Below are 17,167 nucleotides of genomic sequence, written 5' to 3' on the forward strand. Positions count from 1 at the left end.
AAATAGCCATTTAAAACCAAGGCAGGAACCACATATAACCCAGAGGGTTCCATTCTCCTGGAGGATGAGCTAGCGGCCACAGCCAAGGCCTCTGGCAGTCAGGGGACTGGGGGTCTGGCAGGTGGCTCGGCACACCCTCGACCCTGAAGCCCCATGGGACTGTGAGGGAAGACCCAGCCAGGGCCCATTCTGGCTCCACGGCGGCTACAGGGCCACTCCCAGCCCCACCAAGATGTGTCTGTTTAGAACCAGGGAGGAAACCTTTTCTCTCGACTGTTCTTTTTAAAGATGATTGCTCAGCATTGACACAGAAAAACATCTGACATAAAACTGGAGCCATTCATAGCTGCAAATGAGCCAGAAGTTATCAAAATGCAGTGACCACATGACAGAAACTTTTGCCCCCAAGCAGGCCTCCCGCATGGAGGTGCAGCCCCAGATGTGCAGGGACCCTGGACATCTGGGCCTCACAGTCTCCCTCAAGGGGACAGAAGAAGGAACCTGCTCTGATGGCTCCACTGGCAGCATCCCCTGATGGAAACCGGGGGCAGCCCCTCACGTGTTCCTGGTGTCCTGGTGATTCTTGGGCACAGCCATGTATCTCAGCTTCTCCATGATGGGGGAGGGGGGGTGGTGGGTAGCCCAGCAGCTGCGGATCCCACAGATCCTCCCGGGACAGTCCAGCATCTGCAGGTCCCACAGGTCCTCCAAGGGACAGCCTGGCAGCTGTGGGTACCACAGGTCCTCCAGAGATAGCATCTTGGTGAGTTTGTGATCCAGCAGGTACCTGCTCAGGTGGCTCTTGTCATGCCATATGGCCTCCATCTCATTGGCCAGGTCAACCCCCATCGCATGGTGACGGGCCAAGGTCAGTCAGTGAACCTCCACCACCAATACCCTAAAAAAGGCCCCCAGGTAGTAAATGCTGCCCTGATCCCTGGGGATGTGGGCCTGGGACTACGGCTGGCATCCGTAGCCGAAGTCCTTGCAGGCTTCCCAGTAGGAACTGGGGTACAGGGTGCCAAAGAGGGGAGACAGGATCTCCACACCCATGTGGTCACAGAACTTCAGGTCTATGCCTGCACACCAAGTCGCTCAACTTGAAGAGGAAGTGCTGCTCACAGAAGCAGCTGACCATCACCATGTGCTGCATGGACACATCCTGCCAGTGTGGAGCACCACAGACCTGGAGGACCACCACCCTCCAGCCCTCTCGGTGAGGACACAAGGGCCCTGCAGCCAGCTGGTCAGTGAAGATGTAGCAAGTGTCTCACCATGAAGACCACTATCTTTCAGCCCTCCTGGACAAGCACATGGGCCTGGCAGCCAGCTGGTCAATGAAGACATAGTAGGTAACCCTGTGGCCACCGTGAGGATCACCAACATCTGGCTCTCCCAGGGGGGCACATGGGCCCAGCAGCCATTTGATTGGTGAAGATGTAGCATGTGACCCTGTGTCCCACCATGAGGACCACTATCTTTCAGCCCTCCTGGAGGGGCACCGGGTCAGTGAAGATGTAGTAGGTGACCCTGTGTCCCACCATGAAGCGCTTCTCCACTGTCTGCAAGAACAGGTCCAGGAAGCTATAGGGACAGGAGAGAGGGTGTGAGGAGGTTCACTGCCAGAGGCTGGCAGCAGGACCCCAGAGCTGGGGGCCGTGAACATGTACATCTTCCTCAAGGGGGCAGGCTCTGGGCTGTTTTAAGCGACAGTCACTCTCCCAGCCTGTCCTGAGTGAGTCTGCCCCTGGGGTCTCCCTGCCTCCTGCTCCCAGAGATGGGGGCCATCAGCACCCCATCTTACAAAGGGGACCCTAAGGCTTAGAAGGTTGGAACATTTAAGTGGGGGAAAAGCCCACACTCATCCAGCAGGCATGAGGCAGGTCATTGGGGGCAAATTGAGGCTCAGCCATGGAGAAACAAGCCGGACGGGAAGCAGGAGGAGGGAACGGTGCCCCTGGCAGAGGCACAGCATATATGCAAAGGCTTGGGTTCCAGCCTGAGGCACCTGTGGGAATCCACACTCCGGGGTGCCCACCGGAGGGAGGGTCTACTCTATTCTATTTAGAAATCCTTACTTATTGAAGCTCCCAAGGTTAAGTTTTCTTTGTCCTGTGATTTCACACGGTTTTATTTTCTTTGTCTAAAAGGTTTGAAACCTGGCTTCCTTGGTCATTTCTGTAGACATCAGTTTTCATTATTGGGTCTCCATGTGCACATCACTACACTTTGGGTTTTTTCCTCCTGTTATTCTCTCTCATGTCAGTTTCATTCTTAGCCCCGAGGTTAGAACCTTGGACCAAGGAAAATATTTTCCTCCCCTTCAGTGGAATACAGAATGCGACACATATCCTCACTGTATTAGAAATGTATATATAAGAAAAACTGCACTGTATGTTGTATGACAAAAGATGCTGACCTAAGTAATTTTGGAAATGAATGGAATATTTTGATTAAGGAGAAATATACGTATATACACAGTGGACCCTATTTGATAAAGTTCTTCCCCCTAAGAGTGGCAGCTAATAGTTCTGAAAACACCACATCTGTATTCTGGAACAGAGCAATGAATTAAATCAATGGTGGGGAGAGCCAAGTTCGTCGCTGTTGGAGTAGGAAGTTACAGATCAGCAAAGGGAGAAGATCGTAATATCCACGTGATGATGGGCCAGGTTGGAGAGATCAGTATAAACTCATCTTTAGCTTAATATGGACACAGACAGTTCCACATAGAAATCTTTAATTAGGTGTGTTTACTAAGGTTGAAATACATGCATATGCTGCCTTGCATCGTCCACTGAGCACATTCAGTTCCCACAGGTGAGACTTTGATACCATTCTCTAATAAGAGGAACCAGGGGTCTTTGAAGAAATTGCTGACACTAGGACTAAGTAAATATAGAAGCAGAGATAATCTTGAAGTATCAGAAAGTAAGGAAATACCAACAAAAACCCCCACAAAGATAGAATGATATCAAAGGGAAAGTGGAGCTAATGGAAAGCCAAGTAGTCAAGCCAGAATGAATAAGCAGCCAAATACTGTAGTGCTAGAGTATAACCACAGAGCCTCAAATGACTGCTCTGGTGTCCACACTAGTAAAAATCAGTGATTAGTTAAAAAGGAATCTACAGGTCACAAAGTGGAGTCACTCATGTTAACAGACCCAGATCAGCAAACCAAGACTGACTACCTAACCTAACTGCAGTTTCACACATACACACTCCATATAACCTCTAACCACTCAACCTGAAAAATGGTCCCTTCTGGTCCCCTTAGGACAGTGACCTTGCCAAAAACAATGCATCCTTTGCTAATACTTTCCTTTTTCAATGCCTTCTCTGCCTTTTAAATTACTTGGCTTATTAACAGATTACATTGTTTTGTTTTTACAAATGGGTTGAATAGACTTCTCTTAATAGAATTCCCAAAAACATATCCAGATATTCTGCTATCCATCAAGGGGGAGGACTAACTCCCTCTCCCACCGTGTGGCTTCCACATAGTGTCTTCCTGCTCAAGAAGACACACTGTATGCACATGGGAAAGAGGAACTCATAGTGGGGAAGTGCGACCACCACTGCCTCAGCCAGGTGACCAATGTTAACAAGGGCAGCGACAAGTGACCTCCAGAGCACATTCCCTTGATATAAAGTGATGAAAAAGCACTTCAGTCTAGTCATGAGGAAAACGCCATAAATCTGAATGCAGAACTTTCTACCAAATGCCTGACCAGGTCTCCTCAATACTGCCAAGGCCATCAAAACAAGACAAGTCTGAGAGACTGTCACAGCCCAGAAGAGACTAAAGAGACATGAGGACCACATGTCATATGGCACATTGTTTTGGGATCCTGGATCAGGAAAAGGTACAACAGAAGGAACCTGAATAAAGTATGGACTTTACTAAATAATAACATATCAATATTTGTTCAGTAATTGTGAAAATTCTGAGGGAAAACAGAGTAGTAATTAAAGGTCAAATAAGAAAAACCTATTGCATCAGATTGGAAACCTAGAGGAAATGGGTGATTTCCTAGTAAAAATACACTTTGACAAAATGGACCCTAAAATAAGGAAAAACAAGCAGACCAATTAACCATCCAGGGGCCTCTTCCTCTTGCTGGCTCTCCCTTCACTGTTCTGGGGCTTTCCTCTCCTGGGACAGAGAAGGAACAGGGACAGAACTGTTCTGGAGTTCCCCTGAGACCAGATTCTACCATCTTGTCTCCCCCAGCCATGGCCCTCCTGTGAGTAAAGTGTGCATGGGAAGTCTCAGGGGTTGTCAATCCTGAGGTGTCACCTAGCACTCTGGATAGCAAGGGCCTGGACACACTCACTGAAGTAAAATAAACTAACATCTTTTTTTTTTTTTTTTAAGATTTTTATTTATTTGACAGACAGAGATCACAAGTAGGCAGAGAGGCAGGCAGAGAGGGGGGAAGCAGGCTCCTCAAGGAGAAGAAAGCCCGATGTGGGGCCTGATCCCAAGACTCTGGGATCATGACCTGAGCCAAAGGCAGAGGCTTTAACCCACTGAGCCACCCAGGTGCCCCTAAATTAACATCTTTTAGTGATAGAAATAGATTAACACTTGCAAGAGGCAAGTCAAGACTGGGTTTCGACCTGGCAGGCCCAAGGCCTCACACTCTCACAGTGTGACCTGGACCCTTTCCAACCCTCCATCCTGCTAAGTGCTCTGTGGAGGTCCCATTCCCAGGCAGTCTCTCTCATGGCATCTGGGGCCTCCCACAACTCCGGGCTGACATCCACTCACCATCCATTCTACTGGAAAGGGTTTCTCTCTCTCGGGTTCCATGAAGTCATGGATTTAAGTGTCTTTAGCCTGGCTTGGGTCACGCTGTCATCCTTGACGCCATCAGAGCACCCAGAGGACAGAGCATGGGGTTGCGTAAACTTGGATCATACGTCCATCTTCAGGGTGGGGGGAAGGTGGGGTCTGCCCTCTGGAACTGTTTGGGAGGAGGCAGGTGAGATAATGTGGTTGCCAAAGGGAAGCTTAGGTGTTGGAGTTGGGTGTAAGAACAGATGCTGAGCTGGGAAAGCTGCAGATCCCACTTCACTGGCGGGTGACTACACGGCTGTGGAATCTAAGCCCAAGGAATGAAGGGGTGCACTGAGAGTCAGCAGCTTAACCGCCCATCCAGTGCTTTTCCTGTCCTTCCATGACGGCCGGACACTCTTTCAATGGCTGAAAAAGTAACTTTGCTGTTGGTGGGAAACTCAAGACTCCTGCCTTGGGCACTGGGTCCTCACATCTCAGAGACTAGAAGACACACAGACCTCACTCAGGTCCCTGAGAGGAGGGACCCCAGGAGTCACTCCCACCCCCCCCCCACACGCATTAATCACCCAACCCCAGAGAACAAACTGGCTCATTTCCAGTCTCTCTTCTCTCCTTTACAAAGAGCAGAGACCAAACGTGAGGATGGTCAGGAAATTATTGTTCAGTGAAGCTGTGGGAGACTCAAGGATTTTTCCACAACACAGAATCCACAGTGGGCAGGCCACGGTCTCTAGGTCATGCTCGTGGATCTCCAAGACAATGCAACCTCAATGAGAAACTGTCCACTGGAAGATACAGTTGCTCCACATCCTTGCTTCTTAATGAATATGTGTATCAAAGGTTTACATTACATTCGGGAAGCCAAAGGACTACAAGTCCAGTCAGCTATATGGCTCTTGTGGCCAAGGCCAAATTCATGGGATATAGATTCATGGAATACAGAGAAGTAGAAATATCCAATATTAAGAATACAGAGGACAATTGAAGGGAAAATTAAAAAATAATAGAACCTAAAGAACCTATGGTATATTATCAAGAGCTCTAATATATGGACAACTAGATTTCTTGAAGGAGAGGAGAGAGAAAATGGGGCAGGAAAAAAAAATTGATTAGATTATGGTCAAATCATCCCAATTTTGGTAAAGAATTTTAAAAAGAGACTTAACTACCAATATTGCAGGCATTTTAAAATATGAGGGTATTTTTAAATAATTCTATGCTAATAAATTAAAACTTTTAAATGGGGTAGACAAATTCTTAGAAAAAATAAAATAACTCTCTCTTTGCAGATGACATGATATCTTATATGAAAAATCTGAAAGACTCCACCCCTAAATTACAAGAACTCATACAGCAATTCAGTAATCTGGCAGGATACAAAATCAATGTACAGAAATCAGTTGCTTTCTTATACACTAACAATGAAAATATAGAAAGGGAAATTAGAGAATTGATTCCATTTACTATAGCACCAGAAACCATAAGATACCTGGGAATAAACCTAACCAAAGAGGTAAAGGATCTGTACTTGAGGAACTACAGAACACTCATGAAAGAGATTGAAGAAGACAAAAAAAAAAAAAAAGATGGAAGACCATTCCATGCTCATGGAGTGAAAGAAAAAACATTGTTTAAATGTCTATACTGCCCAGAGCAATCTATACTTTCAATTTCATCCCAATCAAAATTCCATGAGCATTTTTCAAAGTGTTGGAACAAATAATCCCCAAATTTGTATGGAACCAGAAGAGACCCTGAATTGCTAGGGATATGTTGAAAAAGAAAAACAAAACTGAGGACATCACATTGCCCAATTTCAAACTTTACTACAAAGTTGTCATCACCAAAACAGCATGGTACTGGCCCAAAAACAGACACATAGACCAGTGGAACAGAGTAGAGAGCCCAGATATGGACCCACAACTCTATGGTCAAATAATCTTCAACAAAGCAGGAAAGAATATACAGTGGGAAAAAGACAGTCTCTTCAATAAATGGTGCTGGGAATATTGGACAGCTATGTGTAGAAGAAAAGCCTGACCGTTCTCCTACAGCACACACAAAGATAAACTCAAAATCGATTAAAGACCTCAACATGAGGCTGGAATCTATCAAAATCCTGAGGAGAACATAGGCAGTAACCTCTTCAACATCGGCCACAGCAACTTCTTTCAAGATATGTCTCCAAAGAAAAAGGAAAATGATCTTTTGGGACTTCATCAAGATCAAAAGTTTCTGCAAAGCAAAGGAAACAGTCAACAAAACAAAGAGGTAACCCATGGAATGGGAGAAGATATTCGCAAATGACACTATGGACAAAGGGCTGGTATCCAAGATCTATAAAGAACTCCTCAAACTCAACACACACAAAATAGATAATCATGTCAAAAAATGGGCAGAAGACATGAATAAACACTTCTCCAATGAAGACATACAAATGGCTATCAGACACATGAGAAAATGTTCATAGCAGTCAGGGAGATTCAAATCAAAACCACATTGAGATACCACCTTACACCAGTTAGAATGGCCACAACCAACAAGACAGTAAACAACATGTGTTGGAGAGGATGTGGAGAAAGGGGAACCCTCTTACACTGTTGGTGGGAATGCAAGTTGGTGGGAATGCAGCCACTCTGGAAAACAGTGTGGAGATTCCTTAAGAAATTAAAAATAGAGCTTCCCTCTGACTCTGCAATTGCACTACTGGGTTTTTACCCCAAAGATACAGATGTAGTGAAAAGAAGGGCCATCTGTACCCCAATGTTTATAGCAGCAATGGTCACAGTCGCCAAACAGTGGAAAGAGCCAAGATGCCCTTCAATAGGCAAATGGATAAGGAAGATGTGGTCCATATACACTATGGTGTATGATGCCTCCATCAGAAAGGATGAATCCCCAACTTTTGTAGCAACATGGACGGGACTGGAAGAGATGATGCTGAGTGAAATAAGTCAAGCAGAGAGAGTCAATTATCATATGGTTTCACTTATTTGTGGAGCATAAGGAATAACATGGAGGACATTGGGAGATGGAGAGGAAAAGTGAATTTGAGGAAATCGGAGGGGAAGACTAACCATGAGAGACTGTGGACTCTGAGAAACAATCTGAGGGTTTTGGAGGGGAGGGGGTGGGGAGTTAGGTGAGCCTGGTGGTGGGTTTTATGGAGGGCACATATTGCATGGGGCACTGGGTATGGTGCATAAACAGTGAATTCTGGAACACTGAAAAATAAAATTAAATTTTTAAAAAAATCCTAAAGAGTTTAAAACAAAAAAAGAAAAGAAAAAATAAAATAACTCAAACACAAATAGCAAATCAAAAAGTCTTATAACCCTAAAAAACAAAACAACAACTAAATCAATCATCAAAAGTCATTTGTCTAGAAAGACTCCAAGGCTCAGATGCTCCCCTGAGAAGTTCATCAAACACCTAAGGGAAAAACATCCCAATGTTACATAAATTCTTCTAAGGAACAGAAAATGAAAGAATAGATCTTAACTTATTTTGTAAGATAAGCATAAATATTGATATTAAAAGTTGACAATGAGAGACTAGAACAAGGAAAGAATAGTATGGGTCGTGCACGAGCACAGGCACAGAAATTCTCAGTAAACCCAGGCAGGGAACGTGGAACAATGCCAATATATCGTGATCAGTAGGGTTTATCCCAGAACGCAGGGCTAGTTTAACATTATAAAATCAGTACTATACTCCACATATCAACAGATTAAAGGAGGGGGAAAAAAGCCCTAAGTTCATCTCCATGGCAGCAGAAAAAGCATTTGGAATCTGTCATCTTTGCGAAGACTTCGGCCTTGCACTAGAGTTGGAGGTGCGCGTACCCGCCAGATCTGCTCCGGGACATGCTCCTGGGTACCAGAACGTTCATGGCAACACTATTCTCAGTGACCAAGAAATGCAGATGACACAGGTGTGTGCCAGAGGACAGTGAACAGGTGTGGAGTTTCTCACCATGGAGACCTGCACAGAATGACAGGAGGAGGGGACAGCAGTTCTGTGTGTTCACAGACATGTGCGAACTCAGAACCGCATCCATCTGTGAATCTCACAAACACGACGTAGGAGCTCTCAAGGCCAGGAGACCCAGACTACCGTGCAGCTGTGCGTGTGGGTGGCACGGGGACATCCCCCATCAGGGCAAAGACGGTCTCAGAGTGGGAATGGCATGAGGGAAAAAAAAAGAGCTTCAGAGGCATTTCAGACACTCAGCACCCTAACGTGAGTGATGCTAAACAGAGGAGATTATGCAGTGATCTATATTTTCCTTTGATCCTATGACAGGTCACAATAGAAGACAAAAAAATAACTAAGAGGAAACAAAACAGGACCCTCAGCTTGAACCCTGGGAGCTGAGTCTGCATAGTCGGGACTTGAGCTCTCCTTGTGTTTCTTCAGGATAGAATCCACTTCTTCTGTTGGACCACCCACCCAGGCCGGGCTGCAGAGGCCTCCTGCCACACCACTCTGCCCCTGCACCTGCCAGCCAGAGGTCAGGCCCGGGGAACATGGAGGGCCTGAGGAGGCCCTCACACCCACAGCCGTCCATCTGGGACATGGCATTTCCACCCGCTATCGGGACCTCGCTTCACTTGCTCAAGTCTCTCTGTCAGAGACGGCATCAGCTGGCCTCCTGCCTAGGCTGAGCTCAGCAGACAGTGTATGTTGGTCCCACTAAACTGAGGTAATGCTTGGAACACCTGGCAGAGACTCCATTTCTGCCACACGTCCCGCGCTGTTGGTTCTCATAGGGGGCAGAGGATGGTTGCAGCCCTCCTGAAGCCAAAGCCTCGTGGGGAAGGCAGACGTTACCGCGACAGCCACAGGAATGACATGCAGAGCTGCACAGGACAAAGCTACCTGTGATGGCAGGGAGAGCCTTTGAAAGGGCCCCAGATTAGCTAGAGAGGTGGGGTGAGGCGTGCTTGGCAGAGGGAGGGTTTCAGGTGAGATCTGCAGATGAGCAGGAGTTGGGCGAGGGGTGGCCAGGAGTGCAAAGTCCCTGTGGGTACAGAATATGACTGATCTGTGGCTCTAGGAGCCTTTCACTTGTCTCCAGCCCCCCACACCACTAAAGGCAGCCCAAACCAGCTCAGACCTGACTTAGGGGTGGTGGACAACTTCTGTAGGAGTGGGAGATGGGTCAGCCCTCAGCAATGTTCTTGAAGCCCAGACCTAGCTGACATTTGGTGGCCAGCACTGAAGGGTCTGAGCCCACACCAGGGTTTGCTTTCTCAGGGGCTCTCCATGTCCTCAGCAGCAGTCCCCACCCCACCCCACCCCCACCACCACAGTGTGCCATAACACACAGGAGGTCCTGCTCTCAGATAGCTCGCATTCCAAGGCTGACTGGATGTTTGCCTTCATGGGAGGGGAGGGCCTGAGTTGCTCTTTGTCAGAGTAAAATCCTGAGAACAATGGAATGTGTGTGAGCAGACAGTTGCCCACATCTGCCACTGAGTTCCCTGGAGGGGCAAAGGGTTTGCAGGGTCGAAACAGGTGGATTTTCTAAACCCTTTCATTATATTTGGTTTTCACTACTTCTGAACTGGAAACAATTTATTTTTATTTTTTATTTTTTTAAGATTTTATTCTTTATTTATTTATGTATTTATGTGTATGTTATTTGACAAAGAGCGAGCGAGAGGGAGAGTACAAGCAGGGGAAGGGGCAAAGGCAGAGGGAGTAGGAGAAGCAGCCTCCCTGCTGAGCGGGCTGTGATGCTGATGCTGCTGCGGGATCCCAGGACCCCGGGGATCACGACCTGAGCAGGTGCTAAACCAACTGAGCCACCCAGGCGCCCTGAACTGGAAACAATCTTAATTCCTGTGCTCCGTCATTGTTCTGCTGTGATAGAAGGATATATAGTTCTTCTGGGTTTCTCAGAAAAATTAGCAAATTAACACATTAGAAACTTCCTACATGTCGAAGATTTTTATCTCAATGGTATTTACTTAAATATGACATGCTGGTTGAGAAAAAACAGCAAAACCTTCAACAGAAGAGACTCTTTCATCTTTGTTTTCCTGCTTTGTCCTCAATGAGCAAATAGTGGAGAGTTTTCCGAAAAGCAGACTGTGGAGGGCCAGGACATACGGGTTTCTGCTCAGGGTCCCATGTGAGCTGTGAAGGGGCTGTCTGGGATACGAGAGCTGGTGCCCAGCCTGCTCCGTGACCTGTGCATGGGGTCAGCCAGCCAGCACCGCCTGGAGAGCGGGGACAGCCTCACAGCAGAAGTCCTGCTCTGGGTGTGAGCTCCCTGCCTCTCTGTGCTGCTGTGTCCTGAGGGTGGCCACAGCCATTTGGCCACTTTCTGATGTTTAGGGACTGTGGAAACCTGGAAAGTTAATATTTTCTGTTACTATGTTCCTTTACTATAACTTATCAGAAAAACAAGGGGTTGAGATAAAAAGAGATGAACTATGCAGATGTTAAATTCAAGTGGTGTCTACAAAATAGAAAATATGAAAAGTCACAGTCTTCTACAGACAAGCGAATGAAGAAGGGCAGAATTCACAACCAGCTTGGATCTTAGAGCATGCTCAGAAATCTCTCTTTATTTGAGACTTCTTAATAGTCAAACAACAGAACCTAAATGCTCACAAAGTAAAGGCCAAACCGCAGCTGTGGCCCAGAGACCCCAAGGCCCTGACCCTTAGTGGTGGAGTCTCGGGTGCTGTCAGCAGGGGAGACGCAGCCCACTCACCAGACACTTCCTCTTCCTGCCATAGAAGGCCCATGTAGAGCCATAGATCATCTCCCCAAGGACACCCCAAAGCCACACAGGCCATGACCCCAGCCCCCCCCCCCACCCCTTTGTAGTCCCAGAATGCACTGCGCTCGTCTGACCTCAGGCCTGCTGTGCCTGCTGCTCCCTCTGTGGGGTGGGCCTAACCACTAACAACTGGGCAGCGAGCCTGTCCTTTAGCCTGACATGTCTACAGCTGGGTCCCAGCCCTGCCCTTCTCTATCTTGCCCCCTCTTGGTGACTCTCAAAAGTCAGTCTGTCCTTCAGGAAACAAATGAGAGGGGCTGGGGCTGGGGGGGCAGGGAGAGGGTGGTGGGGATGTACGCTGGGGAGCGCGTGTGCTGTGGTGAGTGCTGTGACTCGGGTAAGACTGGGGATTCACAGACCTGCACCCCGGGGCAAATAATACATTTTGTATCAATAAAAAAACCCTTACTCTGTCTTTTGTTTGGTTGGCATCTCGGTCACTGGGATGTGAGGGCTCGGGGGCTCGCCTCCAGGCATGTCCAGCTCAGCGTCTGCTCAGCGTCCGGAGCGCATCAGGTGCGCAGAAGAGGCGCCTCCCTCCTCTCTCTGCTGCTTCCCTGCGAGGCCGACCTCAGGGCCGCCCTGTGTGGGCTAATGAACGAGCAGCACTCACACCCACTCCACAAACACACGTCCTACCTGCTGCTGTCTGCATGTCCTTTATCTTGGGAGAGAAAGGTTAAAAATTCCAAGGACTGGTGAGGCAAGCTGGTCCAGCGCACAAGACGTCTAAGGTCGGGGAGGAAGGCCAGCAGGGTGAGAGAGCCTGCAAGAGAAAGGAGACCAGGCGGAGGCACCAAGGGCTGAACCAGAGGGGACCCTCCCAGAGCCTGGCCCTGCCCCAGGGCACACAGATGGTCCTCAAGCACGCCCCAGCCAGCCCCACGCAGGCTTCCCTCTGGGGGGCGAACAGAACTCTCACTCAGAGAATTTCCACCACCCCCAGGGTGCACAGTGTTCTGCCACGAGGGGGGCTCCCTGAGCACGGTCCCTGCATGGAGGCCGGTGGTGCAGGCCGCTACTTTATGGGGTTCTCCTCGGATACGTGCTCCATCCATCCGGTCACCGGGATGCCCACCCAGAGGTTTCACATGTGATTCTTGCCTGGGACCAGCCTATTTCCCAAGATAATCTCCGATTAAGACTTTGACTGGAAGCAGCAGCAAAGGTAGAACACAAGCTGAGAATTGAAACCGGCTTCTGCCGTGAACCCAGCCTCTGGCAGCCTGCGGAGTGGGCAGCACAGCTTGCTGCCAGTGTCTCGGGTCACTGTGCGCAAGACCACACAGAGAAAAGGCAGCACAGGCGCTGAGTGCCCACAGGGAGATCTGACCAGACATTAGACTGTGTGTGACCTCGCACACACGATTCTATGCTTTCACAGCCTGGGCATGTGCCGGGAAACAGTCCGGAGCCCTCTTGGATCTACTGAAGTGACACCACACCATCTCACCGTTCTGATCCTTTTGTAATGTGCCGTCTTTCCTACTCAGCACGGCCTTTGAGGCTTCTCTGTGTTCATTCGTTTCATCTGCTGTGCTCCTTTCTGTAAGTGAGCGATGCGCTCCGCTGTTCCCCCAGTTGTTGGACACTCAGGGCTGGCCTGACAGTGCCAGAGTGAGGGCTTGGGAACCACTAGAAACTGCCAGTGTTCCTCTCTGGTGTGTGCCCGCCTTCTCGGGATTTGCTGACCGTGAAGTTTCTTGGCCACTTCCATCAACTCTCAGCAGACACCAACCCTGGAGATTTTTAGGCCACACTATTTAAAAATACGAAATGTTTTAGCTTGATATTGTATTTTATAAAAACTATTTTTGGGTGCCTGGGTGGCTCAGTGGGTTAAAGCCTCTGCCTTCGGCTCAGGTCCTGATCCCGGTGTCCTGGGATCAAGTGTCGCATTGGGCTCTCTGCTCAGTGGGGAGTCTGCTTCCCCCTCTCTCTCTGCCTGCCTCTCTGCCTACTTATGATCGCTCTCTGTCAGATAAATAAATAAAATCTTCAAAAAAAAAACTTTTTAACTTTAAATATTTTTAGGCTTTACCTACTTGGGTAAGTGACAGATAAGAGAGTCTGTCTACACTTACATTTTCCTAATTGCTAGAAAGAATGAACATTTTTTTGTTTATTAATCATTATAGTTTAGTGTTTTGAAATGCCAGTTCTTAACCTTTGCCTAATTTCCCATGAGACTGTCTCTCTCTGTCTCACTTTTTTTTTCTTTTTTAGTTTTTAAGGACTCTTTTTTTGTTCTGGGTCTTGATCACTACGTGACTACAACAGATTGAAACATACCCATTTTGTGGATTATCTTTTAAATTCATCCTCCTCATGTCCATGGATAGGAATTTAAATTAATTTAATCTTAACGTAGTCAAGTATGTCAGCGTTTTAGTCACAGTCCGTGCTTTGTGCATTTATCAAATTATCAAATACTTCCCTATCCCAATTTCACCACAATCTTTGCTTTTTTTCAGTTTTAAGGTTTTGCTTCTCATAATCTGTTCTTCTATTTGCAATTTATTTTTGTGGGTTTTTTTATTTTTTTAAGATTTTATTTATTTATTTGACACAGAGAGAGAGCACAAACAGGGGGAGCTGCCGAAAGAGAGAGGGAAGTAGGCCCCGCGGAGCAGAGAGCCTGATGCGGGGCTTCATCCCAGGACCCTGAGATCATGACCTGAGCCAGAGGCAGAGGTTCAACCCACTGAGCCCCCCAGGCACCCCTGCAATTTATTTTTAGTGAGGTAATACTCACATAGCATAGAATTCACCATTTCAGCCATCTGAAAGTGTACAGTTCAATGATATTCCGTAAATTTACATGTGATGCAACCAACCCCACCATCTGGCTCCAGAGCACTGCCCATACGAGACAAATCGTATTCCTGGAGCATTAACCCCCCCAACCCCCATCTCTATGGGTTGTCCACTCTAGATATATCACATACACGGAACCATACAGTAAGTATGTGGCCTTTGTGTCTGGTTTCCTTCCACTCGTAAAATGTTTTTAACCCTCATCCATGTTGTAGCGTGAATCGAAATGTGCTTTCTTTCTGTGACTGAAAGATATTCCACTGTGTGGATCTATCACGATTTCTTTATTGATTCATCTGTGGATAGAAATTGGATTGTTTCTACTTTTTGGAAATTGTGAAGAGTGTTGCTACAAACACCTATGTACAAGTATTTCTGCTAATTTATATTTTCATTTCTCTTGGGTATGTACCCAGGAATGGATCCTCAGTCACAGGGAAATCTATGTTTAACTATTTAGTAAATGCCCAACTTTCCCACAGAGGCTGAAGAATGCTACATTTCCAAGAACAATGTACAAGTGTTCTAATTTCTCTACCCTCACATATACTTTTTATTCATCCTCCCCTTTTTTTAAAACAGTCCTGGCGAGGTATCTCACTGTGCTTTTGATTTACACATCCCTAGTGATTAACAATGCTGAGCACCTTTTCATGTGCTTCTTGACCCTCTGTTTATCTTCTTTGGAAAAAGGTCTATTTAAGTCCTCTGTCTGTTGTTTACCTGGATTGTTGTCTCGGTTGTTGAGCTAAGGAACTCTTTATATACTCTGGATACTAATCCCTTATTGAAAATAAGACTCCCAAATATTTTCTCCCATTCTGTGTGTTGTCTTTCTTCACTTTCTTGATGTGTGCTTTGATGTACAAAAGTTTCAAATTTTTATGAAGTCCAATTTATGTATTTTTTCTTATGTAGCTTGTGTTCTTTGGAGTCATGGCTAAGAAACCACTGCCAAATCCAAGGTCATGAAGATTTATCCCAATTTTATTCTAAAAATTTCATAGCCTTAGCTCTTGCATTTAGGTCCTTTATCTATTTGGGTTAGTTTTTAATATGGCATGAAGTAAGGGTCCAATTTCATTCTTCAATATGTGGATGTCCAGTTTTACCAGCACCATTTGTTGAAAATACTGTCTTTTCCCATTGAATGTTCTTGTCATCTTTGTTAAAAATCATTTAATCATATATGTAAATGTTTGTTTCTGGGCTCTCTATTCTGTTCCATTCATCTCTGTCTGTCTTTATATCAGAACCAAGCTATGGGAGTTTTCATTACTGTAGCTTTGCAGGTAATGTGAGTCCCCCAACTTTGTTGTGCTTCCAACTTTTTTTCCAAAATTGCAGCAATGGCCACAGTCACCAAACAGTGGAAAGAACCAAGATGCCCTTCAACAGACGAATGGAAATAATGGAAAGACATAGCATGTCCATGGATAGGAAGAACTAACTACATCCAAATGTCAGTGCTACCCAAAGTGATCTACAGATTCAACATGATTCCTATCAAACATCAACAGCGTTTTGTTTTGTTTTTTGTTTTTTTAAAGATGGAAAACTGATCCTCAAATTCATATGAAACTGCAAGTGTCCCCTAATAGCAAAAACAATTGGGTAAATACCCAATAATGCAACTGCAGTGTCAGAGGGTAGCTCTATTTTTCATTTCTTAAGGAATCTCCACACTGGTTTCCAGAGTGGCTGCACCAACTTGCATTCCCACCAACAATGTAAGAGGGTTACGCTTTCTCCACATCCTCTCCAACACATGTTGTTTACTGTCTTGTTGGTTGTGGCCATTCTAACTGGTGTAAGGTGGTATCTCAATGTGGTTTTGATTTGAATCTCCCTGATGGCCAGTGACAATGAACATTTTTTCATGTATCTGTTAGCCATTTGTATGTCTTCATTGGAGAAGTGTTTATTCATGTCTTCTGCCCATTTTTTGACATGATTATCTGTTTTGTGTGTGTTGAATTTGAGAAGTTCTTTATAGATCTTGGATGTCAGCCCTTTGTCTGTACTGTCATTTGCAAACATCTTCTTCCATTCCATGGGTTGCCTTTTTGTTTTGTTGACTGTTTCCTTTGCTGTGCAAAAGCTTTTGATCTTGATGAAGTCCCAAAAGACCATTTTTGCTTTTGTTTCCTTTGCCTTTGGAGACATATCTTGAAAGAAGTTGCTGTGGCCAGTGTCGAAGAGGTTACTGCCTATGTTCTCCTCTAGGATTCTGATGGATTCCTGCCTCATGTTGAAGTCTTTTATCCATTTTGAGTTTATCTTTGTGTATGGTGTAAGACAATGGTCGAGTTTCATTCTTCTACATATAGCTGTCCACTTTTCCCAGCACCATTTATTGAAGAGACTGTCTTTTTTCCACTGGATATTTTTTCCTGCTTTGTCGAAGATTATTTGACCATAAAGTTGAGGGTCCATATCTGGGCTCTCTACTCTGTTCCACTGGTCTATATGTCTGTTTTTGTTCCAGTATCAGGCTTGGTGATCACAGCTTTATAGCAAAGCTTGAAATCAGGCAATGTGATTCCCCCAGTTTTGTTTTTCTTTTTCAACATTTCCTTAGCAATTTAGGTTCTCTTCTGGTTCTTAGAGAGAAAGTTTTCAGTCTTTCACCATTGTGAATGCTGTTAATTGGGTTTTCCACAAATACTGTTTCTCATGTCAAAGAATTTTCTCTCTAATTATCATTTTCTGAGAGCTTTTTTCTTGAGATGGTGTTGGATTTTTAAAAA

At 46.0% G+C, this 17,167-nt stretch overlaps 1 pseudogene; it reads right to left on the reverse strand.

Annotated features, from left to right (window-relative positions):
- Positions 1-549: 549 nt before the first annotated feature.
- Positions 550-12,658, reverse strand: LOC132028151 (histo-blood group ABO system transferase-like; annotated as a pseudogene).
- Between the last annotated feature and the right edge of the window lie 4,509 nt (positions 12,659-17,167).

The sequence above is a fragment of the Mustela nigripes genome, chromosome 12 (genome assembly GCF_022355385.1).
Source record: "Mustela nigripes isolate SB6536 chromosome 12, MUSNIG.SB6536, whole genome shotgun sequence".
NCBI lineage: Eukaryota > Metazoa > Chordata > Mammalia > Carnivora > Mustelidae > Mustela > Mustela nigripes.